The sequence below is a fragment of the Gallinula chloropus genome (assembly GCF_964237585.1).
Source record: "Gallinula chloropus genome assembly, chromosome: 10".
In the NCBI taxonomy this organism is placed as follows: Eukaryota; Metazoa; Chordata; class Aves; order Gruiformes; family Rallidae; genus Gallinula; species Gallinula chloropus.
Genome location: NC_140095.1, coordinates 22774539 through 22798181, shown reverse-complemented (window position 1 = coordinate 22798181; position 23643 = coordinate 22774539). Strand labels below are relative to the sequence as shown.

General features: G+C 54.5%; 1 protein-coding gene across 1 annotated transcript in view; it reads left to right on the top strand.

Moving 5' to 3' along the window:
• Positions 1-23643, top strand: part of PPP2R2B (protein phosphatase 2 regulatory subunit Bbeta) — a 66658-nt gene that overhangs the window by 747 nt on the left and 42268 nt on the right. The gene's annotated exons all lie outside the window — the stretch shown is intronic.

The window sequence follows — 23643 nt, the reverse complement described above, 5'->3', positions numbered from 1 at the left end:
GGGCACAACCCCGCAGGCGCCGTTGGGCTGCGCGCTTACGGCTGCTGCCCTTCCAAACGTCCGGCTTCAGCCTGCCCACCGTGCGCACCGCGCTCAGGAGCAGCGCTGTGGGCAGGACCTTCCCTCGGCTCCTGGTGCCTTGACCGAGGATGTCCTGAGGCTGAAGGTACGGAGTGAAAGGACTGGGCAGTGGGTGATGACACCCCAGGCTAAACCACTGCCCAAGATGTTACATTTCAGTCCAAGAAAACAGTATGGACTTATTAAAAAAAAAATCTCTGAAGTTCAAAGCAGATAATTTTATCTCAGCAGGTAACTCAGACTTAACTCTGGGGTTCTCTGTTTGAAAATGCCTTTGAAGATCTCTTGTTTTCACTGTGACTTTGTCCAAAGGCAGAGTCCCTTAAGGTACTCAGAATAAGTCACTTTTGGATTGTTCTGCTGGAGAAAGTAATTCAGTGGAGAAGCAGACTTCTCTGGTTTAGGGGAGGTCATATGAGATTAGAGAGAGGGGGGAAAGAAAGGTAAATTGAAGAAATGCTGCTACACCAGTGTGCTATCTGTTCCTCTCCATTGCAAATACATCTAAAGACTGACACGTGTACGAAACTGCTCCTCGGACCAGTTACGAGTTGTATATCATTAATTCAGGGTGAAATGGAGATCTGAAGAACTTAAACCACTAGCAAACCGAGAAGGAAAGCCAGGTAAGAGCCTGACTTCTGCCCCAGAGTGGCTGAAAGGGCCAGAGCAGTTTGAATTCAGTCCTGCTCAGCAGCCTGGAGGAACACTTGCTTGTGTCTTGTTGACCAAACCCCAGCGGTTTGGCAGCACGTGAGCTCATGGTACTACCCCTGGGACCCTGGTCGCTACCCCTGAACCAGGTCTGACTGAGGAGTGCTGCTGTAGGGAAGCCTTTCCTGACCTGTGACTTCAGATGCAAGCGAGTTACCTGCCTTGTTCTTGGGTGCTGTGTGCACCACAGACTGATCCAGATGGATCTTCTGATGTGCACTGTGGGCTCCTTAACACTTATTTGCTGGAAAAGGATGAGATGACAGAGGGAGCGGTGCCTGAACAGACGTATGGCTGTGTCAGTATCAGGTTTGCTGAGAACTCTGGATAGGCTGCAGCATCTGGCAGGGCTGGGATGTATGTTTACAAAATAAAATGCTGCAGAATTAATACACATCAAATAAACTGGCTGGGGTTTAAAATGTAAATTTTTAAAATAATTTCTGCAACGTGTTCATCTCAAGACTTTTAAAGATCATTTAAATCCTTACCTAAGTAGTCTTTTTGGGGGGGGGGGGGAAGCATTTGAATTAAGAAAACAATACCCTTTCCTGCAGATGAGGAAACAAGCACAAAGGTGGGAAGTGAGCACTCTGAGGTCATACAATGGCCAGACTGAGTCATGCATCTGTTTTTCTTCCAGAATTTGAACAGAAGTGTATCTCTGTGCAGTTTTCTGAGCAGGGTTTTAAGGGTGGTCCTGCAGAAGTATGAGTTATTTTGGATACTGTAATTGATTCTTAGTTCTTTCCCATCTTTAAAATCTGTTCATGTGCTTAGTAAATAAATCTTTATCTTTGTTGTTCATCTGAGAGGCCAACAGCTTCCAGATTTGGTTGACATCAAGTTAGGCTGAAGGTCTAGAACACTGTATTTGTTGAATGGCACATAGGAAGCAGAGAGGTAGAAGGAAACATTCTACATGCAGCGTACCCCAAACTGAGACAGCGTGTGGTGGGTGCAGTGGGTCTGTGCAGCAACATGGCCAGGGAGGAGCTGCTGCTGGGAGGGGCTCTGAACCTGCTGTGCTGCATCCCAGCTGCTGTGGGTGCAGATGTGGGAGCAGGAACACGCTCAGATGTGTGACTCATGCTGGAAAACAGCAAGCTGGGGGAGCACAGGAACGTTTGGATTGCAGCTGCAGAAGTGGAAAACAAAGGGCTGGCTGTACAATTACCCCAGGCCACGGTCTGGGTCTGGGTCTCATTCATTAACATCTCAGCTGCCTATTATGTTATTGCCACGGCTGCACTCCTGGCTGAGCATCTGGAGCTTCTGCCAGGAGTGCTGACTTTCCTGGGAGGTGCTGGTGTTGATGCTTCACCTACTGCAGTCTGTGCTCAGCGAGGCTGCTGGCAGGGCAGATGGGTATTGCACACGCGCCTCCAAAACTGAGGCATCGGGTCAAGGCTGGAAGGAAACAGGGGGAGATCTCATGGTGGCATTTTGGAGGGAGTCAAAAACCCATAGCATTGAAAAGTCCCTTGGGAGTCATCTAGCAGGATTGACTGTGCTTGTTGGCAGCAGGGATCCTTACAAGAGAGCTTCATCCATGCCAGATTTGGTCTGGAATCTTACTCCTATCCAGCTGGTCTCTGGGCTTTTCTAATTTAGCAATAAATAAATTAATAAATTGACTTGAGGTTTTTGAATGAGAGGAGATTAGGTGTACAGGAGAAAGTCATTATGCCTTATTGCTTCTCCCAAGATTTAACTGACAAGCTTTTTTAAGTGGTATTTATTGCAGCTAGCATGGAAACATGCAGTCAGAGAAGCAGTGGGTGGCTGGAGGGCTGGTAAGAGCTGAGCAGGTCTCCTAGATGCCTCTCAGCTGCAGCAGGCTCAAATGAAGCAGATACTTAACAGGTTCTTGTCAAATGTGTCTCTGGCCTCAGAGGATGATAAATTGCTGTCTTTGTTGGTATCAGGGCTTGTGCCCAGTTAACTCTAACAAAACTCTGCACATGATCCCGCTCCAGAATTGCTCTGCAACAGCTCTACCTTGTTTCTAATTCCCATCTGAGCCTGTCCTTGGAAGCGAAGCTTTCCCAACCTCCTGTTGCTCCTGCTGGGCCTTTGTGCCTGCCCCTTGCAGGGACACAGGGAGGGCACTGGGACTCATCTGTCCCAAGCAGAGCAGGGGCTGTGTCCTGGATGCAGGGCAGCCATGGGATGGGCTGGCTCTGTGGGGCCTGAGCTGTGGTGCTGCCAGGGGATGTCTGTCAGGCTGTGGATGTCTGTCAGGCTGCCCTGCTCGGCAGCTGTGCCCTCTGCTGCAGGGAGGTTTCCACGTGCTGCAGAGGAACTGGCTGACACAGTGATTTCTGTGCTGGAGGAGGTGGTTGGTCATGACTGTGTTGGGAAGCACCCCAGACCGTGAAAAATGGGGGCTTATTAAGGGCTGTCAGCCTTCCTCACCTCCACCCTCCTCAACTTTATTTTAAAGCCAAGCTGTTCACCTTTTCCCTGCTTTCTTTCCCTCTTGGGAGAATTCTCACTGCTCAGCACGTCTTTCAGCATTAGCACGTAGGGTAGGTGCATTAAAAAGCATGCCCAGGACTGGGAATTCTCTCTGATGTGGCTGGGTTGGTTCTGTGGGTGCGTACATCTGCTGCAGCTGCCCACAGTCAGTGGGGCTGGGCCAGGCTTCTGGGCTGGAGCAGGGCTGAGTGTGGCAGTGGCTGGGCTCCCGGGGGCAGGCTCGGTGCTCTGGAGGGACCTGCCATGGTGCTGAGCTGCTGTTGTGCTGAGCCACCATGCTGGGACCCTCCTGTGTCTGCCTCTGTGGGCACTGCATGCGTTGTGCTGGCAGCAGTGGCCTCGGAGACCCTGCGCAGGCCTTTGGAGCTGGGTGGGCGCTGCCCTGGGGAGCAGCGTGGGGCTCAGCTGAGCAGAGGAAAGAAAGGAAAAGGCTGTTTAATAGATTTTTAAGAAATCAATGGGGTAAATATTGAGTGTTTGCAAATGGACATTTCTTTGGGGGCGGGTGCGGAGCGGCTGGCAGCCGTGCCCACAGCGCTGCCTGAGCTGCAGCTGCAGCAGAGGCACAGGGCAGGGACTGTCTGTGGCAAGGGTGGGCATCAGCCCTGCTCCACCCTGCTGCCAGGCAGAGAGCCCTCCTTGTCCCCTGGGAGAGGGCAGAGCCAGCCGGAGTCATCCCGAGGGACTGCTGCGATGACCCATAGCTATCAGCCCCATGCCAGCAGTTCCTGGTGCTGCACCAACATGAGTTGGGTCGGTGGCAGTGAGTGCTCCCCTGCCAGCCCTTTCAGCCTGTCCTGCCAGCAGTTTGAACAGAATGTGTGTCAGAAATTGTGTCCTTCCAAATTACAGACTGCAGAGAGCAAGGTAGAGGATGGACTAGCTGTGATCTCTGCTGCTTGATAGATGACAGCAGCTCCCATGTCTCCAGACCCCCCAGGCTCTGCTCCTCATCCCGGTTTGTACAGGCACACGAAGACAAGCATGGCTCACAGAATCACAGGCTCCTGTCTTCGGTGTTGGTATTCCAACAAAGGCTGAGCTAGAAAAGGTTCTGACCTCTGCTTTGGTGTGTTTGAAAGCTGGAGCGGGGCTGTTTGAGAGGGCATGTAGTGATAGCACCAAGGGTTATGGCTTCAGAGGGGAGAGTGAGGGTGGATCCAGGACAGAAATACCACCTGGGGAGGCCCTGGGATCTCTGGCCGGGTTCAAGGCCAAGCTGGATGGAGCTGGGGGGTGTGTCCCCCCGTGTCAGGGGGCCACTGGGGCACTCAGGGGTCCTGCCCACTCACACCAGTCTGTGGCTCTGTCTGAGGCCTGTGGGTAAGTTGGTTAATTTAATGTGATTACTGTAAGGAAGTTAATCCATTGCTTCAGGAATACCTTCACCTTTAGTTCATTGATACTGGGCGTTCCGGCTGTCCCGTGCCTGGCTTATTAATTTCTCAGTGGTGAGGTAAGCAGCAAGCACTGCTGGGTGATGAGTGTGTTACTGACACTGACTCTTAGCTCCAAATTATTTTTTTCACTAAAACCAAGTAATGAAATCTTTAACCAGGTTAATACCTTCCTGAATAGCTCACCAGATTTGGGGTCCTTGCAAGACCACAATTTGACTTTCCTTTCAAATAAAGGATGTTGAAGTTAGACTAATTCCCAGAGCATTCATGTGAATAGTTTCCTGGCTCAGAAGGGCTGGAGCGGAGCAGTTCTGGTGTTGTAGTAGCCCTGAGGTAGCTGCCTTTTGCTTTTTCCTGATGCCTTTTACAGTTTTCCATTTCCCTGCATCTCTTGGTGTGTGCCTGGGCTTTGCCTTACCACTTCTGAGGCTCCAGTGGAGGTGATACAAGGGCTGGGATGTTTAATCGCTTGTTTGAGACAATTTTAAAGCTCAGCTGGAAGGTGCCCCTAAGCTGGAGTGTTACCTTTTTAGGGGTGTTTAACATGAAAGCTCAGCTGGGGGCACCTTAAACCCAAGCGCTTTGCCCTGGGGTGCCCCCGGGCTGAGCCCTTGGCCTCTGCAATAGTTTTGAGTGATGCAAGTAAGAGAAAAACAGTTCTTCCCTCCTCCACTCCAGGCAGCGGTGGCTCTGTGGATGGCTGCAGAAAGCCCGTCTGGGCTTGGCCTCTTGCTGTGGAACAGGCCAGTTAAGGAAGTGAAGGGAAGTCTGCTTGGGAGCTGTTTGAGGTGTGTGGTGAAGCCCAAGATGCAGCGTTGAAGTGGGGTGCAGGGACCCCAGCTCTGGCTGCAGTTGCTCTGGGCACGATGCTTTGCAGGGCAAATCCAGCTGTGGTGCTGGGAGCTCCCAGGGCCCCCGCACCCGAAGTCCTTGGCCTGGAGAGAACACACAATGGCCAATTTCCTGTCCTTTTCTTGAAGATCTTGCTTTGCTGGCCCTTATGCTTAGCTCCAGCCTCTCAATCTTGCCCCTTCTGTGCTGACCACGGGTGGGTTTATTTCTCTGGTGAGTCACTCCTGTGGCTTTGCCCCAGTTACTCAGGCACTGGAGTTGGGAGGTCACTGAAGTCCTGATTCACCGTGGGTTGAAACCCACACAAATGAGGTTTGGAGCCCTGTTAATACTACTAAATGGTACGTGCATCAGAGGTATGGTAGGGTTGTGTAAGTATGCAAATATAGTCTGGTGTAGCTGATAGTCTGTAACTAGAGGAAGAGAGGCCGTTAGTTTAAGGCTGATGGAGGAGAACACTGAGTTAGGATTGAGCTTTCTACAATAATTGCATTTCCTGATTTAGCTGTTCTTTGGTTCCTCAGCCTGAATGCTGCATCAGCCTCTGCTTTTAGTGCCGAACATCAGACCTGCTCTGATCTCAGTTCTTGCCTTTCTCAGGACGTGCACTGCAGGCAGGGATCCGGCTGCCCTGTCTGCTCTTCCCAGAACAGTCAGTGAGGGTAATTTTGGGCAGCCACAAAGAGGAGGATTGTTTCCAGGAAAAAAGGCAGATTCCCTATCTGAAGTGCCTGGCACAGGGTCCAAACGAAGCATGGCACATAAAGCTGCTTTCCCTGCCAGTGAGCTCGGGGCCTTGTTTCTGCTACATCCCTACCTCTTCCTTCACTCCTGGGAGGGGCGGGAGGCAGAGCACTGCCCAGCTCCCCAGGGTGCCAGGCTGGGTTGGGGGAGAGCTGCAGGCAGGTCCCTGTGTTGCCGGCGTGGGGGGAATGGTGAAGTTTGCCCGGACGGGGTGTGAGGGGCAGCGCGGGGGCCGCGTGGCAGGTGCCCGGCTCTGCGGCTGCCGGGCTCGGTTCCTGCCCCTCGGGTGCATCGGAGTGCAGATGGGTTGGAGTTCTCTCTTAGGGATGGTTGGTGCACCTGCAGTTTTGTTGGGGTAACTCAGGAGCTGGGAGTATCTTTCCTGGGTGGCACTAATTCCATTTCCTTTGCATTTTTTCCTCAAGATGTCCATTTAAGGCTTTTCTGGGAAAAAATGTTTCATTGTTCATCTGTATATGTAGAGGGTTTTATTTTGCTCTCTTCTAGCTTCAGGAGTTTATAAAAGAGGCAGAAAGCTGTTTCAGCTGTCAGAGAGAGAGCTTTCTTCTTGCAATTACACTCTTTCAGTGTAGTTTTTGCCACAGAACGGTGATGATGAGATCTGTGTTTCTGCCTGAATGGTGATGCTCTCAGAGCACTTCTGAGGAAAAAATGTACAATCCGCTTTGAAAGATGTTTTTGTTTAGTTAAAAACACAGCTTGGAGTCTCTCTGCTTAAGGATACGCTAAATTTTGTCTGTAAGGGCAGAGTCCAAGGTGAGAGGGAGGGATCACTCTGGATGATTCCTCTGCTTTGTTGCTCGATCGCAGGCTCCAGCTCCTGGTGTCCCCAGGAGGGGTGGCTCTGGTGCTGGGGCGATGCTCCCTGGTACCAGTGCCCAGCCACTGGAAGCCACTGGAGATACCTAAAGAGCTGCTGTTCATGTCCTTGGCTCCAGAAGAGCCTGGCTGCAGTCTGTGAGCAGGGGAGGCTGCTTTGACCATGGCCAGTTTGGGCCCATCAGGCAGCTGGTGGAGCGGGGTCAGTCGCTGGGCTGGTGGCAGGGAGCCTCTTCCAGCTGTGCTGGCAGCCCCCAGCCATGCAGCATCCCCTCCTCAGCTGCCCCGCAGCCAGGCAGCCCTCACTCCTGCCTCAGCTCTGCTGCAGCCAGGATTGCTCCAGGTCCCTGTGGATCGTCAGCACGTCTTCCACGTGAGCCTCCCTTGTTTCCTGAGGATAGGAGCTGTGCCCTGACAGGAGAGATCCTCTGCGTGATGCCGAGCTGCTCGGGCTGGAGGAGCAGTTCCAGTTGCTGTGCCTACGTGGGGCTCGGAGCTGGTGCCAGTTGTGGGCGCTGCCGAAAGCTGGTACAGGTGAGGATGGGGCCCAAGCTGCATGTGCTGCTCCCATCAGCTGGGGGGGGGATTTTTTAATTCTAGCCAGTGGCGCTTCTAAACCTCTTGATGCAGGGTAGAAGTGGTTTGTTTCTGTACACAAGCTCTGTAGTGTAAGTGGTTCTATATTGTGGCCAGGCTCCCTCAGGTGATGGTACACTGCGTTAGGTTTACAGCCATGAATGATACGACTGTGCTGACATGGGGTTTAAAAAAAGCCTGGCAGCTCCCAGGCCCGTGTTGGTGACCAGCTTTATTATTACAGCAGTGTGTGCATTTGCACTAATTTCCCAGGCTAACACATGACCTCATTTGTGTTCTCCCAAAGCTATTGGGTAGAGAGTGGGATTGAATTTAGTTTTCAATTCTCCTGGGCACGACACTGAGCTGCTATTTGAAAGGAATTAATCTTCCTATCCTGCTGGGACCCTTCTGAGCTCTCTGAGTAAACACAGTTGAACCAAAGGTTTGGCCTTTGGTTCCCTTTGGGTGGGCTGTGGGCAGTCCCACAGGACTTGTCGAGACCCTGGAGGTGTCTTTGCGCTGGTGATTATGGACATGGAACAAGGGTGCTGTGAGGGTCAAATACATCTCTGGTGAAGGAAAATGGGGCCAGTCTGTCTTCCTGAGTTTTGCTTTTTAGCAACTCCCTCTCCATGTGGGAAGGCAGGGGATGGGAAAATCCCTGACCACAGCGTTCACTGTAGTAAGTGGGAACAAACCTTGGGCAGGGGACAATTCTGCTGAGTTTGGAGCTCTGAAAGTTCTAATGAAAATGTGATTGAAATGTTGGTCTGCCAGGAGAGGTGATGGTTGGAGTGGTGGTCAGAGTTGTGTGTTTGCTTAAACAGCTCCTTCTCTGAAACGTGCTTTCTTCTGAAGTGTGGTCTGTGGCTCTGAAGCTGCATATTACCTCTTAACAAATAAAAGAAGAAAGGGACAGGAGAAGAGCTATGACTTGTTTGATGGAGACAAGCTGCTGTGTTTTGATTTTTTTGGTTTTTCCCTGCATGAGTCAATATTCCTTCTCCTGTAAACCTGTTGCCTCTGAGCAGTGCTGGCTCTGCTCTGGTTGTATCCCTGAAGGGGATGAGGAGAAGCAGAAGCTGGGTGCTGGTAACAGGCAGCACCCCTTGCTGCTCTCGGTGTCTGTGTGGAGTGATGGAGGGTCCGGGGAGATGGCCACGCTCCCCTGTGAGGCCAACGGGGCACTGACATGTGTCCCATGTGCCGCTGACAAGGTGCCCTTGTTCTGTGTGGCACGAGAGGATGTGCCGGGGTGGTGTTGGCTGTACGTGGAAGAAGAGCAGGGGGCGAGTCACTGTTGCTGGTGGAGTCGGGGGCGTGCGGTGCCTGGGACGCGGCTTAGCGCTGGGCGGCGGTTGGACCTGATGATCTTAAAGGTCTTTTCCAGCCCGAAAGATCCGCGGCGCTCAGTGCCGTTGGGTAACGGGCTGGCGGCTGCTGCCGGCTCTGCCGGGCCGGGTGCGCTCCCGCCGGCTGCCGGGCGGCGGCGCTGTCGCTGCCGGTGTCGCAGCCGGTGCGCGCTCGCCGGGCGGGGTCCTCCCGGCGGGGCTCTCGGGGTGCATTGGGCGCTTTGGGGCACCGGCCGCTCTGACGCCTTCCTGCCGCCTGCCCCGCAGCAGCGCGGTTCGGCTGCGGGAGACGCGCGGTGGGATCCGGCTTCGGTGCCGCCGGCCTCGGGGTGCCGCAGCGGGCAGCACGCCCTGCCCGCGACCCCCGGCAGCAGAAACCGCCCTCTGCTCTGGTAACGACAGCTCTTGCTGAGGGTTTGGTGGGGTTTTTAAATCAAAAGTCTTTTAAACTGTGGGTGTCCCGTCCTGTCATCGAAGGAGTGTGGAGGATTGATGCTCTCCTCCCCGGTCTGTGCGGGAGGATGCGCCCGCCCCGCCCCGTGCTGAGCAGCAGCCCCGGTGCGACCCTCGGTCTCCAGGCTGCCCCGTGCCAAGGCTTCCTGCAATTCTGCCTGTCAGACCAGCGCCAGCAAAAGAAAGAGCCGAATTAAGAGTGTGTTTCCAAGGCTCTAGAGATACTTCCGCTGAGTGACTATATTTCACTCACTACAGATGGGTTCAGCTGTAGCTTGCCAGTGTTCCCATGTCATCTATATTTAGTTAGTGCTTAAATCAGCACAAAGGTATCTTCTGTCATCCCTCCTACTCTGAAGAGACCTGATTGAGGTTGCAGGGTCGCACAGCTAGAAATGCTTGAGTGGGAGAGAGGGAGAGCAGCTGGCTGGGAGCTTCAGAGCAGAACTGGTGTTCTGGGGATGGCTTGAAATGGAGCTGTTCCAAGTGCTTTTGGGGAAGGCAGGGTGAGGAGCATGGCCAGGGTGACCTACCTGTAAGAAAGAGCAGGGATATTGCCTCTGTTTATTCTCCCCACCACGGACAGCTTCACCTCTGTGTGGGGGGGATTCCGAATCCGCTCTTGGGCACATGTTTTCCCCAGCACCATGGGCACAACCCAGCCACTCTAACCAGACCTGGAGGTGTGTGTAGCTGTGGTCCTGGGTTGGCAGACCAGGTGGTAAACAGAAGCCTGCAGCTTCTCTGGGTTTGCTTTCTGCACTGGACCTGCAGGGCAATGTCACAAGCTGCCAGGCTGGGCGAGGGCACAAAGGGCCCCAAGTCCACCTGCATCGACTCAGGGCAGTGCTCACAAAAGCAATGGTCTGAGGTTTAACCTTTCTCTTCCCTGCAGGCAGCTTTGCTGAAGGAAAGTTGCCACAAAGCCTCAGAAATCCCTTAAATGTTTGGGTGTTGCTGTGGAGCTGTGCAGGTGGGATGGCTGTAGGCAGGGCCTTACTCTCACCGTGACAGCCTTGTGCTGCACCAGCCACTACTTGATGGCAGCCCAACAAATTGTTTGATACTGTGCTCTAAATAATTTTCTAATGTGGATTATAAAAGGAAAACAGGCTGTCAGAGGCTGATCTTGCTCTGTTTGGGAAATAAATGCTCTTTCAGCTTTGTAAAGCCATATGGTGGATTTATTCCCAATCAGCAGTTCCTTTCAAATGTGAGTTCATGGCATTTAGTGATACATTTTCCAGTATACAGCTCAGCACTCTTTTCTTTTTTCATTTTTTCCCTTTTCCAGCATCTGATTTGAGTGGTCAGCTGGCTGTGGTTGTAGGCCACCTCTTGTCTGGGCAGCGCGTAATCAGCAGTATAATTAATCACTTACATTAGTGAGTTCTTACAAACTCCTGTGTACTTAATCAGCTTTTGTCCCTGCACAGACTCATTTCCAGTGCTGCTGGCTGCTTTTTCCCCTTTCTGTGGAGTGTTGCACAAGAGCATCACATCTCAAAGTGGTTTAAACGTTAAGGGACCTGCACGATGTGTTGGTGTTGTGCTGTGTGTTACCTGAGGACCTCAAGGAGGGGACAGGAAAGGGATGGGAAGTGGGGCTGAGTCCAGGACCTGGTGCCTCTGATGCCGGCTTATCCCTGTCCAGGGCTGGTCTGTTGCCCTGTTGATTCCTTTTGCTCTGTTAGTCTGGACTGGAGTATTTATTTAGTGCTGCATTATGAAGTCCCAGCTGTCTGAAACATAAGTGAGAGGCTCATCAGCTCTTAATCTCTGCTCTTGCTGGCCAGAGAAGGCAGACTGACTCTGATTTGTAACAGGTGAGACCCTTTATTGGGCTGAGAAGCTCCTTATTCTGTCTGTTAACACACCTCCTGCCTCGGGACAGGGCACACTGGATTGCAGTCTGCAGCTGAAAGAGGAGACTGGTGTGGTTTGGCACCTGTGGTTTTGGGTGCTCCTGTGAAGTGGGGACACCTGGGGCTTCATGACTGCCTCTGCCAGCAAGCCAGATCCGTCCTGTGCCTGTGTGTGCATCTTCACCCTCATGCGGTCTTGTACCTTGTCACGTATGCATCTCCCAGTGCTGGGAAGCTGCTTCCCAGGCAGTGGAGCCTCAAGTGGGCTTTGGAGCTCTTGGGGAGTGTGTTTCCTACCGCAGGATCCTGCAATGGAGACACAGGACCCCCGAGAGCTGCCCTGGCCACCCGGCTGGATCATGCCCTGTGCTGCGGAGCCCGTGGGCTGTGTCCACCCCACCATCTGCTGCTGTCTGATGCTTGTTGCTGTCTGCAGCGCACAGATGAGCAGGGGAAGAGAGGGAGGAGGCTGAAGAGGGCCCTTAGTGTGGAGCCCTCATTCCCTGGGGAGCCTGGTGCATGAGATCAGCCAGACATCTCTCTTGCTCTCTCCCGGGCACGGAGGGATATGCTTTCTGGCAGCTCCACCCTGGGAAGTGCTGCATACAGTGAGATGGGAGTCAGCACAAATCTGTCATGCTTACATCCCAGTTTTTCAGAGGGACATATCTGGCTGTTGGGTTGTTCATTTAAAGCCATTTGGTGACAGCTGCATTCAGTTGCCTCTGCTTTTCCCTAGAAATTGGTGGAAATGGTGAGAGATCCCGAGGAGCAGTGAGGGGATGGCAGGGCAGTAGTTCACCATCCCTGAGCATTCCTTTGGCAGCACAACAAGCACAGCTGTGGCTTTTCACTGCTCCAGGGCTGTTGCTCCCAGTCTGTGCAGCACAGGTTGTGGCTGGTGCCCCGTGCCCTGAGGATGCTGCCCACATGTGTCTGAGCTCATCCCTTAACCCAGCATGAGGTGCAGCCTGGGGAGGGGCTTCAGTGTGCACTGGATGCACTGCAGCCCTGGGTCCACATGTGATTGTTGAGGGGAGCGTTTGGCTTGAGCGCAGCCCAGGGAACCCTTCAGGTGATGGGGGAAGCACCACAGGGGCTGTGTCTGAGGCCGTCCCTGGCAAAGCATCGCTGGCTGCTGTGGATGTTGCAGAGGATGAGGTTTCTGCAGTGAGTGTGTCTCTGTTAGAAAGTCGATAAAAACCCCACAGAACCCAGAGGTGCTATGGAAGAGCTGCAATATGGAAAGCACATCCCATGTGCTACTGCACTGGGCAGGAGCTGTTCTGTTCATCCAGGGAAGACAAACTCGGTCGCCTGGCCCTCTGCATGTACCAGGATGTTCCTGTGTGCATGAGGATGGCACATCAGCTCTTTGGCAGAAGTGCAGCAAGGAGCTGGCATGGGAGCAGGGCAGTGTTCCAGGGGAGGGTGTGGTGGAGGAGGGAATTACTGCTAGCGTGTCTGTCCCTCCTGTTAGGAGACAGACTTGGGTCTCTGAGGAGTTCCTTTATTTTAAATACTTCTCTTGGCTAGCTGCAGATTCTCCTGAGTTCTTTGAACAATTAATGAAATTGGTTTATTTTCTTCCTTCTCCTGCCTGGGGACCCCGGCACCTCGGTTACCTGGATACCTGTCTGTGGGTCTGGGCTGCTTTGATTTAGCTGTGTAAACGTCTTGCCTTTTGTGTGTAAGTAGAAACCAGTCAGCACTGTGTTCCCATTGCACCGGCCAAGCAAGGTTTATACTGGTAAGGTGTGTTGCTATTGGGAGCTACAAAGACCGAAAGGCTGTGGGGCTGTCACGGTGTGCTGACTGATGGCAGCAGCGGTGTGCAGCGCATCGGCCATGGAGGAGGTTTGGATGTGCTGAGGACGTGATGGCAGCAGCGATGTGCAGCGCATCGGCCATGGAGGAGGTTTGGATGTGCTGAGGACGTGCCGCAGGTGGCGCGGCTGGGACAGGGTCTGGCAGAGGCGGGGGTGGGGGGGAGGCAGCTGCTGACATCCCCAGCCCTGTGTCTGCCGGTGTCAGTGTGACCCGCGTCACCCCGCCGGCACCAGTGACCAGGCGATGCTCGCTGAGAAGGGTGTTGGCCCAGGAGTGAGCTCTGTGTGGCTGCAGAGGGAGCTCACCCCGCAGCTTCACCGGAGGCTCCTTCCCGAGCGGCGGGATCCCCGCGCACACCCACGCCCAGACAGGCTCACGTCTGCAGACCTGCCAGGACACGCACACACACTCGTGTTATTTCTCTTCAATCCAGTTTCTTAGTAACCCTGAAGTGGAAATTTCACAACAAAACCAACGCATGGAGCAGAGTGAGCTGATGAGAAGGTTTCCCTCTTATTTTTGCCTTGATTCTGCCTTTAAATTCAACATTTCTCAGCTGAAACTGAAGTGTCAGCATCTCACAAGTGGATGGCAACAAACCCACCATGTGAACCCATAGAGAGAAACCATCAGGGTGCATGTTTTGACCTGCTGCCACAGGGTCAGGTGTTACTCCATTGAAAGAGGCAATTGACTTGGCTGTTTAACCTGGTTGCAGCTCAGGCTTCTCTCCATCCACACAGTTAATCTGAAGGCGACAGAAGAATTGGAGATGAAAACAAATGATGCAGCTGATTAAAAACAGGGGCAACCTCAAAGCAAGAGGCAAAAGTGTTTGCTGCTTGGAGAGCCAAGAGGCAGATGTGCTCCTAGGCTGCTGCCCATGGTGTCCTGGTGGGCATGGGCACTGCTGCATGGTGGGGCAGCCCCCATCACTAGATCGGGACCCTGTGGGTTCTTCCAAGTGTCTGGGGGACTGAGGCTTGGGGATAGCATCTGGATTTGCTGAGATGCTGGTTTTCAGGAGGGGGCTGGACCACAGTGGCAGTTCTGGCGCACGGGCTGGCGCAGAGCACAGAGTGAGGCTTGGCCCAGTGTGGGGATGAGCGGGGGCTGCCCGGACCCACCATGTAGCTCCAGGGGGGTTCCTGTGCCCTCTTCATCCTCCCCGCACCGGGGAGGCAAACAGCCCCCATCTCCTTCAGGGGTGTTGGATCCTGAGGTGCAGCACACACAGCTAGGTGCTGCAGATGACTCAGTTTACACTCCTCTGCTGCTTGGGTTGCCCTCAAATCTTTGTCTTCTTTTTTTGCTGACTGCAGTTTTTCAAGGGTCGTTGACCTTGAGGGGAGGAAAGGCATCGCAGGCTGGCTGTGCTTGACATTGCTCTCCATGCTGTCCAACCTGGAAAGCCAGAAAATTCACCCTGTTGAGATCTCACGTGCGTGGGGCTGGGAAGGCGACGGGGACTGTTTTTGGCAGAATGTCATGGCTGTGTTTCTCTGACACAGATCATGTGAGGGTGGGAGCGAGGGGAACACTGCTGTCACACCCTTGGTGTTTCCTTCCCATAAACTTGGGTCTCAGGGATGGAGCTCGGGGCTCTTCTCCATGGTCTGTTGGCAGAAGTTACAGCTGAAAGTGTGGGAGTCGATTTAAAGCAGACTCTGGGGTTGGAGGATAATGGCCAACCCTGGTCTGAGGGCCAGGCTGAAACAGAAGGGCTGAGGGGGATGAGGTGTAGGAGGTGCTCGGGCCAGGCTGGTGGGAATGGGGGGAACGGGGTGTGCAGCCCCTTGTCGCAGGCACCCCTCGGTGGCAGTGCAGTGTGCGGGGCTGGGGAGGGACCTGCTGACCTGTGTGAACTTAGGGGATCACGTGCAACACCCTATTCAAATGCCTTTTTAATTAATGCAATGCTTGTTTCAGTGAGGGGTCACAGTAGGGCACAGGCCAGTCAGTATTCAGCTCCATGTGTTGTGTGAGGAATGGGTGGTTGCAGCCTCACGCCTCAGGTCTGTGCATCCACAACACCCTGATGGATTGATGATGCTCCTGCTGATGAATCAATTATTCTCCATGCACAAATGTTTCTTTCTTTAAACATCCAGAAGCCCCTCAAAAACATGACAAGAATTAAATCAGTTGTGTTTGAATTGGGTTAAAGGGACTGGATTCCCATATGGATGAGGCAATTGGATTTCATGTTGCTTTGCATATTCCTCCAGTCTCATCTTGGGGGGCTGGCTGCCTGGCTGAGGAAGCAATTTTTCTTTAAGGGCAATAAAATCCTGATGATCACATCACCATGCTTTGGTCTATACCTTGATGTGCAATGCCTTGCTGAGGTCATGGCTCATGTGGTGGCTCAGGAGGAGGCAGGGATGTGTGTGAGTACACATCTATGTCTGTTTGTAACCTGGGTGCTGGACGGAGCTGCTGCTCCATTCTTGACTCTGGTCGGGCTATTAGGTTTCCTTCCCTCAGGCATTCCCTAATCTGTTTAACATAACACAGCCATTCGTCTTGTTTGCTGACTGCTTAACAGATGGATTTGTGGTTTTTGTAATTACTCTATGAACATTAATAAGATGTGATATCTTTTATTAATTAACAGTTTTCCAGGTTTGTTTTTCCAAATGACATGAGGTAGATGATATGTAAATATTAGTTTTACAATGGCAGTGCTGTGGGAAGTCTTGCAGGCTCCTGAGGCTCCCCATGGTGCCTGGGTGTTTTTCGGGTACCTCGCAGCTCTTCCCCAGCAGCACAACTGGTCTGATGTTTTGTTTGAGGTTGGCTGCTCCTCAGAGGGAGGAAAGCACAGCCCTGGCTGCTGTCCCAAGCCATTTGCCCTGCCCACGGGGTTCGTCCACCCCATTCATGTCTTCATACGATACTCACACCCCATCCTTCCCCCTGGAGAATTCCAGCAGTGGGAATCGGTGTAGATGAGCACAGACTGCATGTCGCAGAGGAGGGAGGCCTCGTCCCACTGGTGGGATGGTGATGCTGTGTGGTGGCTGGATGCTGGATGGACTGTTGGCTGCTTGACAGCTCTCCAGGCTTGGAGCTCAGTGTTTTTTGGCACTCTGGTGTGTGACTGTCCTCTCTGCTCCCTGGGATTGGTTTTTGCTTTGGCTTGCTGACCAAAATCTTTTCAAGTGGGAGAGTGACAGCGGTGAGGACCGGTTCCCTTGAGGGGTGCACAGCTGGAGACACACCGATAGCTTGAGGTGTAACTACAACATCTGTCCACCTCAACACCACTTCATGTGTTCCCCCTTCTACCTGGTGACCTAACCTAATACAAAACCACGTTGGGATTTGTCTCTGTGTGGCTCAGTGGCAGGGTTGTTTGCTTCACTGACTGCAAACAAGTCAGCTGTGGAATCAGAGAGGCGGCATGCTGCCTGTTTCCCCTCTGTGCTCCCTGGCTGTACTCACCCAGTGGAGGCTTCCTGCAGCCATGAACGATGCTTCAGTGTCGCCTTGCATCCTCTTTGTCCGTGTGGGGGGTTTCTCTGGAGCAGGCTGTGAGCGCTCAGGGCAGGGAGCCGGTGTTGGTGTATTATAGTCTATATATAGTGCTCCACGTGCCCAGAGACCTCCCGCATGGGGTCCGTGGTGGCCCTTCAGGAGCCCAGCCAGAGCCAGGGAGGTCTTGGCTCTCCAGCTGTGAGCAGAGGAGTTTGTTGTGCCAGCTGAAACCAAGGGAAGAGCTAACCCCAGCCCCAGCCCTTGTTGGCAGCATGGTTCCTGTCGTGTGGTCAGACAAAACCTTGTTCCTTTCCACACACCGACCCTGATGCGCTGGGGCTGTAACGTGTGGCCTTAATCTTCAGAAACAGCAAATCCTATTTACTGTGTAAGCATTTAAGCTAATTATATCTCTGATGTGAGGAACATGTGACAAACCCTTCACGCTGTATCCTTTAAAGGACGTTGGAGTCTTGGACCCTCATGTAGTTCAGTGCTTTGGGGTATCGGTGTGCAGCAGCGCATTGAGCGGTAACGCAGCTTCCTAATGACAGAGGGGAGCTGAGGGTGTTCTGGGCGGATCATCTGTAGAGTAAAGGAAGGAATTGTCCATAGGGAGTTCTTCCTGAGGCTCTGTGTTGGCATCACAGCTGCAGTTACTGTGTCAGCTGCATTAGGGGGGTGAGCTGGTACACAGAAGGGTGGTTTGGGTTCTGACAGGCCGCAGGGGGAATCAAACTCCTGTGCTGAGGCCTGACCTGAGAAATGATACGTTTCTCAGGTGAGAAACATTTCCCTATGAACTCAGGCTTGGGCGTGTGTGAGGGTCTTGGGGGTGGATAAAAGCACCAGTAACCACTATGTATCCAGAGAACATGATGAAGCAATACAAAGGCAATACCTGAAGACATGGTTGAGAAGTTGTTATTGCTTACCTGGTGTACGTACACATCCCAGGCTGGACATGCGGGATGAGGTCGAGCTCATCGTTAGCTCTGCTGACTGTTGTGGTTGTCTCTTGGAAGAGCAGAGGACACATCTGGAAGCCCTGATCACACATTTATCACACACAGACGTTCCTCCTTCCGAAGGGAGCTGCCATGGGAGCTGCCAGGGTTTGGTGGTCGCACTGGATGCCCGTGGCAGCGACTGGTCCGCGTGGTGCATTGGGAGCTCTGTGCTGGCATGACCTTTCCCTACCCCATGTGCAGCATGTGAAGAGTTGTGCACAGACACACTCGCTCGTGCAAAGCCTGATGCTGCCTGAGCGCCCTCAGTGTCCCTTGGTGCTGGAAGGAAGTATCCCACTTGCTCCCTGCAGCTGCTGGGCACGTGTGAGGTAAGAGCAGAGGTCTGGCTCAGAAGACATGCAAGAAGCAGCGGCTGCAGTTGCTGTGTGAAGAAGGGGCACCAGCAGTGCCTGTGCAAAGGGAGCCTGGTTTAAGTGACTTAGGGAGAGAGAGGGAATGGGAAGGGGTGATGAGACCTGGTCAGCCAGGCTGAATGTCTGGAAGAAAGCACTTGGAGAGCAGCTATTCCCCAAGCTGGGCCAGTGAGTGGCAGTGCTCGTTACTGGTGTGCCGTTAATCACGTACAGCTTGTACCAGTACCAGTGACTGCATGTAGCAGGGGTGAAGGCCAAGTAGATCAATTTATTACGCGACCTTTGGGAGGCAGAAGCCTTGGTCTGCTTTGCATTCAATGAACTGATTCTTCCCTTTCCTGCCCCGGGGTCCTGACCCTCGTGCTGTCACTTGTAACGGAGAGGCTGCAGCTCACCCGCTGTGTCTGACCTGCCCTCACTGGTTTCTTGGCTCAGTGTCTCTTGGTGAATTCCTGGTCTTCCTGCAGTTGTGCTAATAAAGGTTGGTGTGGCTGGGACTTCGGAGGCACTGGGGAGTGATAAAGCTCAGAAGGCTGCTGATGGAGCTTCTGTGGGGCCATGCAGCCTGCTCAGCCACAGGGTGACGGGCACAGGCGCTGGCTACTGATGGCAACGTGTTCACATCGAGAGACCTTAATTCCTGAGTCACCCTGGTGTTCCCTCCAGTGCCCAGACCAGGACTTGCTCAGTCAGGTGATGTTCCCTTGTGCTGTTGGAACAGCATGTTGTCGTGCTGGGGTCTGTGCTGCCTGAGCCTTGCAGGGGGAAGGATGAGGACCGCAGAGCCAGGAATGCCCATGGGCTCAGGGCTGTGTCTGAAAGCAGGATTCACACACTCACATCTTCCTTGTGTGCCGCTGGGCAACAAATCCTGCCAGTCCAGCACCAAGTGCCCCAGGCAGCCTTGTGTTGGCACCTCTGGGGTGAGGCCTGGCCTGCAGCTCAGCTCTGGCTGAGGGCAGGGAGCTGTCAGCCCCTAGACCCCAATTTCAACAGCGGCTGGACCCCTGCATGTCTGTGGTAGGTCAGCACTGCAGGAACACCTCACCTCATGTCGGCTGTGCTCAGCACTGGGAGCTCTGGGTTCCTGTAGTGCCTCCATATTGGGGTCTGCTCTGGGATGGCCCCTTTCCCTGTGGGGTTATCCCTTAAAAATAGGATGGCCAGCCACCAACCTGACACTGATTACATGGACAATAGGAGTGTAATTACCCCATTTTTGCTGCTTAATTAGCTTCTTGGGTTTGAAGTGGTCTGTCTACTGGCATCTGCAAGCCATTTATAGTATATATGAATTGTACAAGAGCTTTAAGTGCTCTCCCTCTTACAATGTTAATTTTATGCTGTGACCATCACCTGGATCAAACATCAGGTGCTGACTGGTGTGAGGTGTGGAGTGGGTCACACCAGCCAGTTTCCATCCCACATGGGGATGGGCTCAGTCACAGCACTCACCTGCGCTGTGCTTGGGCAAACCTGGCTGGCACAGGTTGCGATGGCCACCAGCTGTGGTGTCTCCTTTGCCTGGTGAGCTTCCCAGCACTCCTCAGGAGAAAACATCTTTCCCACTAAAGAAAACAGGGACATGGGGTCAGCTGTGTTCTCTGAGTGACAGTGGCCCCTCAAAGGCCAGGGCTGGGTGAGGGGTTGCAGCAGGTAGGAAGAAGGGATCAGCACAACGGTTGCCATGGCTTCTGATCGATGTTGAGGGGCACTGCTGGGAAGGATGGTGTTTCTTTCCCAAACACTTGCAGTTAAGTGTTTATCCCCACTGCACTCTCCCCTGGGCACAGTTAGTGCCTCTCTTCCTCCCCCACACCCTCTGCCTGCTGCTGTGTTCCTCAGGGAGTGTCTGCTGAGCGCGGTGCGGAGCTCGGCCTGTCTGTTGCCAGCACGCAGGGATGCTGCACAGCACCTCTGTCTGTCTGTGCGTGCTGGAGGGGCCGTGGGGATGCCCATGGCCAGGCCCAGCCCCAGGTCAGGGCAGTGGAGCTGTGTCCATGTGCTGTCACCAGAGCTCCTCCGCACAGCTGAGCTCGGCATTGTCCAGCCAGGCAGTGCTGCACTGTGCTAACGAGCGCTTAAGCAATCAATAGAAACCACTCTTACAAGTTTAAAAGAGACTTTGTGATCTGATAATGTATTTAACAGTTAAAAAATAAGGCTGGTGTTCTAATGCAGGCTGGTAATTAGGAAAATACATCTGGTGCTCGTGGATGTGAAGGTAAAAGAAATGAGGTGGAGGAAGTTTTGTGCCCAGCATAAAATCAGAGGTTTGATTCAATTATTTTAACACACTGCTAAGGTCCCACAAACACCTGCACACAGGGGCTCTTAAACCTATTGTAACTGAAGCAGAAATCGATGGTGTGTAAAGTGTCCCGGCTCTTGGGGAGGTGTCAAGGGATGTAACCTGGTAGGCACCTGGGGGCCTGGGAAACAGCGACAGCTACAGCTGACCTTTGGTGAATTTAATCTGCAAATGGGTTCCTGCTTAGGACAGCTAATGCTTTTAGTTATTGTGAAGGCTGGTTCCTGGACTTTAAAAAGCTGCGAATAAATGGATTTCATGGTGCAGCTCCTACGTGTGTTGCATAACAAACAGGTGGCTCTGGATGTGTTCAAGTGATACAGCGTATGGGGAAACTTTGCAGGACTTATGGATGTGTGATCATAATTCTTGCACAACAGGGAGAATCATTTTTCTAGTTAATACAGGAGAAAGGACTTGGCACTTGTTGAAGTGGAAATACACTGAAGATGGAGCCTGCTGGAAGGAAAGGGGGGATTTGTCTTAAATAATGCTTGTGAGCATTGCAGGGGCTCACTGTCCAGCTGGGCACTGCTGAGGCTTATCACTGGAGAGCTGGGGGGAGGATGGCAGTTGGGAGCACTGCAGTGAGGCCACTCCTGCATCCTGCCTGGCATCAACAAGCACAAGCCTGCACAGAAGAGCAGGGGGTAGGCAGGGCGCTCTGGTTCCCCGGCGTGTTGCTGCGCTTTGGTTTTTACCCCTTTCCCTTTTCTCACTCCCTGTGGTCTGTCTGCACTCACTTTCCTCTGGAGACAGGAGCCATGAGCGCAGAGCCAGCTGTCGTGCTGAGTCCCTCTGTGCCGAGTTTGGTCTGGCCCCGGTGCAGGGAGCTGCCAGCAGCACAGAAGTTGTCTTGAAGCATAGTCCTACTGCTGAGACTGCTCCCAGCCTGTGTCCTGGCTCTGGCCAGGCCAGAGTCAAGCCCCCCACCCCCAAGCAGCCAGCCCAGGTGAGCTGAGTTACCCTGGGCTGTTTCCACCCCACCTGGCATCACTTTCCCATAAAAGGGTCTGGTTGGGGAAGGGTGCCCCTGGGTGCCTCCAGGGCAGCTTGCAAGAGAGCTTTGGTAAATACATCTCTGTGATGTGCCATGAAGCCACAGCCATGTCTCGTGCCTCATCAGTGCGTGAATTCAGACTGGCAGGTGTGTCTTGCCCCTCACCCAAGAGCAGAATCAGCTGTGAATGCCCTGTGCTTGCTTATCTTAAATGTGTGCTTGGTGATGACAGCAAGGAACTCTCATTGCAGAGTGAGGCTTTGGGCACAGACACTTCAGGCTCATGCCTGTCTGATGAATGCTTCCGATGTGTTTCATCAGTAATCCCCATACTCCTGAATGGCCTGTGATGGGATGTGGTTGACTGACAAACCCTTGAAGCTATTTATTAGTAAGTGGCAGAGTTCTGCAGTGTGCAGCTTTCCAGCGCCTTGTGTCAACCTCCACAGGGGCAGGCGCTGGCCAAGAGCCTGAGAACCTGTCCTCCCAAGGTCACAACACAGGGCAGAAGGAGCTCTTCCCCTCGTGCCTCCCATCTGAGAGGACCCACATGCTCCTCCAAAAGGTGTGCCATAGCAGCATGGAGCACCCTGTCCACAAGTCATACATACTGGGTGTACTGGAGTCCTTGTGCTTTCCTGCTCCTGTGCTTCCCTGAGAAAAGCAGCTCTCAGGGAGCCAGTGTGGTCTCAGCAGTATAATACTGTAGGCTGTGAAATCTTGCACCTTGCCAATGAGATTTTAATTATGATACCACAGTCAGAGATGGAGCTGCAGCACACCACTGTATGCAGTGTTATCCAGCATCTGCATTTCTCTTCCCCTCCATTCCCCCCTTATTTCCCCTCTGGTTCCAGTAACAATAACGCTCCCCATTCACGTGGTACTGGGCTGTCATGACAGCTCCTGTGCCAGGGCAGAGCTGTGCACTGCCAGGGTGGGCACCAAGCTCTGCAGCAGACCCTGAGTGTCCCTGTGTTACCGAGCTGAGACAGGACAAGCCTGGCTGAGTTACCCGTGGGCACACACCTCCTTGTCACTGCTGGCACGGCTGCCCCCATGGCCGCAGCTGCATCCCCTGTCCCGGGACACTCAGAGTTTACATACTGTGGCTCTTTTCCTGCCAATAAAAGGGCCTGGTGATAGGCGCCAGCTGCGGTCTTGTGTTCGGGGTGGGCGGGTCGGGGAGCAGCACTCTTCCAGGCAGGCGCTACCTCGGGGGAAAAGGTGCCCCCCGGGGCAGGAGCATCCGCTCGGCAAGAGCATCCCCGGGGCAGGGGCAGCGCCGGGCTCCTCCCGCCCGGGACGCGCCGTGCCCGACGGGGCGGGCGGGGCGCGTTGCCGAGCCGTGCCGTATGGGAGGAGCCAGCGGGCTCCGCCGCCCCTGCGCCCCCCCACCGCCGCCGCATTTCGCGGCCGGCCGCCGCGGAGCAGGGCGCGGGGGGGGATGATGGATCCGCGGCTGCGGCTGCTGACGCCCCGCGCCCGCCAGCCCGCCGTCAATGGAGGAGGACGTTGAGACCCGCAAGATCAGCAGCAGTTTCCTGCGAGACCACAGCTATGCCACGGAAGGTGAGCGAGCGTCGCGGCGGCGGCGGCCCCTGCTCGCAGCAGGTGGGGGCGGCCCCGCGTCAGCCCCCGCCGGCCCCGGCATCCGCCCGCATCGCCCGCGGCTCCCCGCGCCCTCGGCCGCGCCGGCGAGGACGCTGCTGGGGCCGGGGCTGGGTCACCGCTCCGCGCCGGGCTGGGCTGGGCTGGGCAGCCCCGCGGTGCGGGGGTCGCGGAGGGTCCGCGCGGGCTGCGCCGTGCGGATCGCCGCCGGCTCCGGTGACTCAGCTGAATCCCCGCTGCCCTCCCGCCGCGCCGGGCTCCCCCGAGCCGGGACTGCGGGCTCTGGCCCCCCGCACGCTGCGGCCGCCGCGCTCGGCCGGGCCGGTCCCTCGGCGGGGCAGCCGCTCCGCTCGGTACGCGGCTCGCCGCTGCCGCTGCCGCGCCGGAGGACCCAGAGCCGCCCGCAGCAGCGCCCTGGCAGCGCGGCGCGGCCCCCCCGCCCCCGCGGCGGCCGGAGCCCCGCACCTCCCGCCGTGTCGGGGACTGAGGCGGATCGGCGCCGAGCCCGTCCCTATCCCCGCCGAGCCCCTCCGGGGACCCGCCGGCGGGCTTCTCTGATGCCCGGTGCGGCCGCGGGGAGCCCGGGCCCGTCGTCCGCCCCTTCCCCGGCGGAGCGGGGCCGCTGCCCTGCGGGGTCGGGCGGTGTTGGAGGCTGCGGGGCTCTCG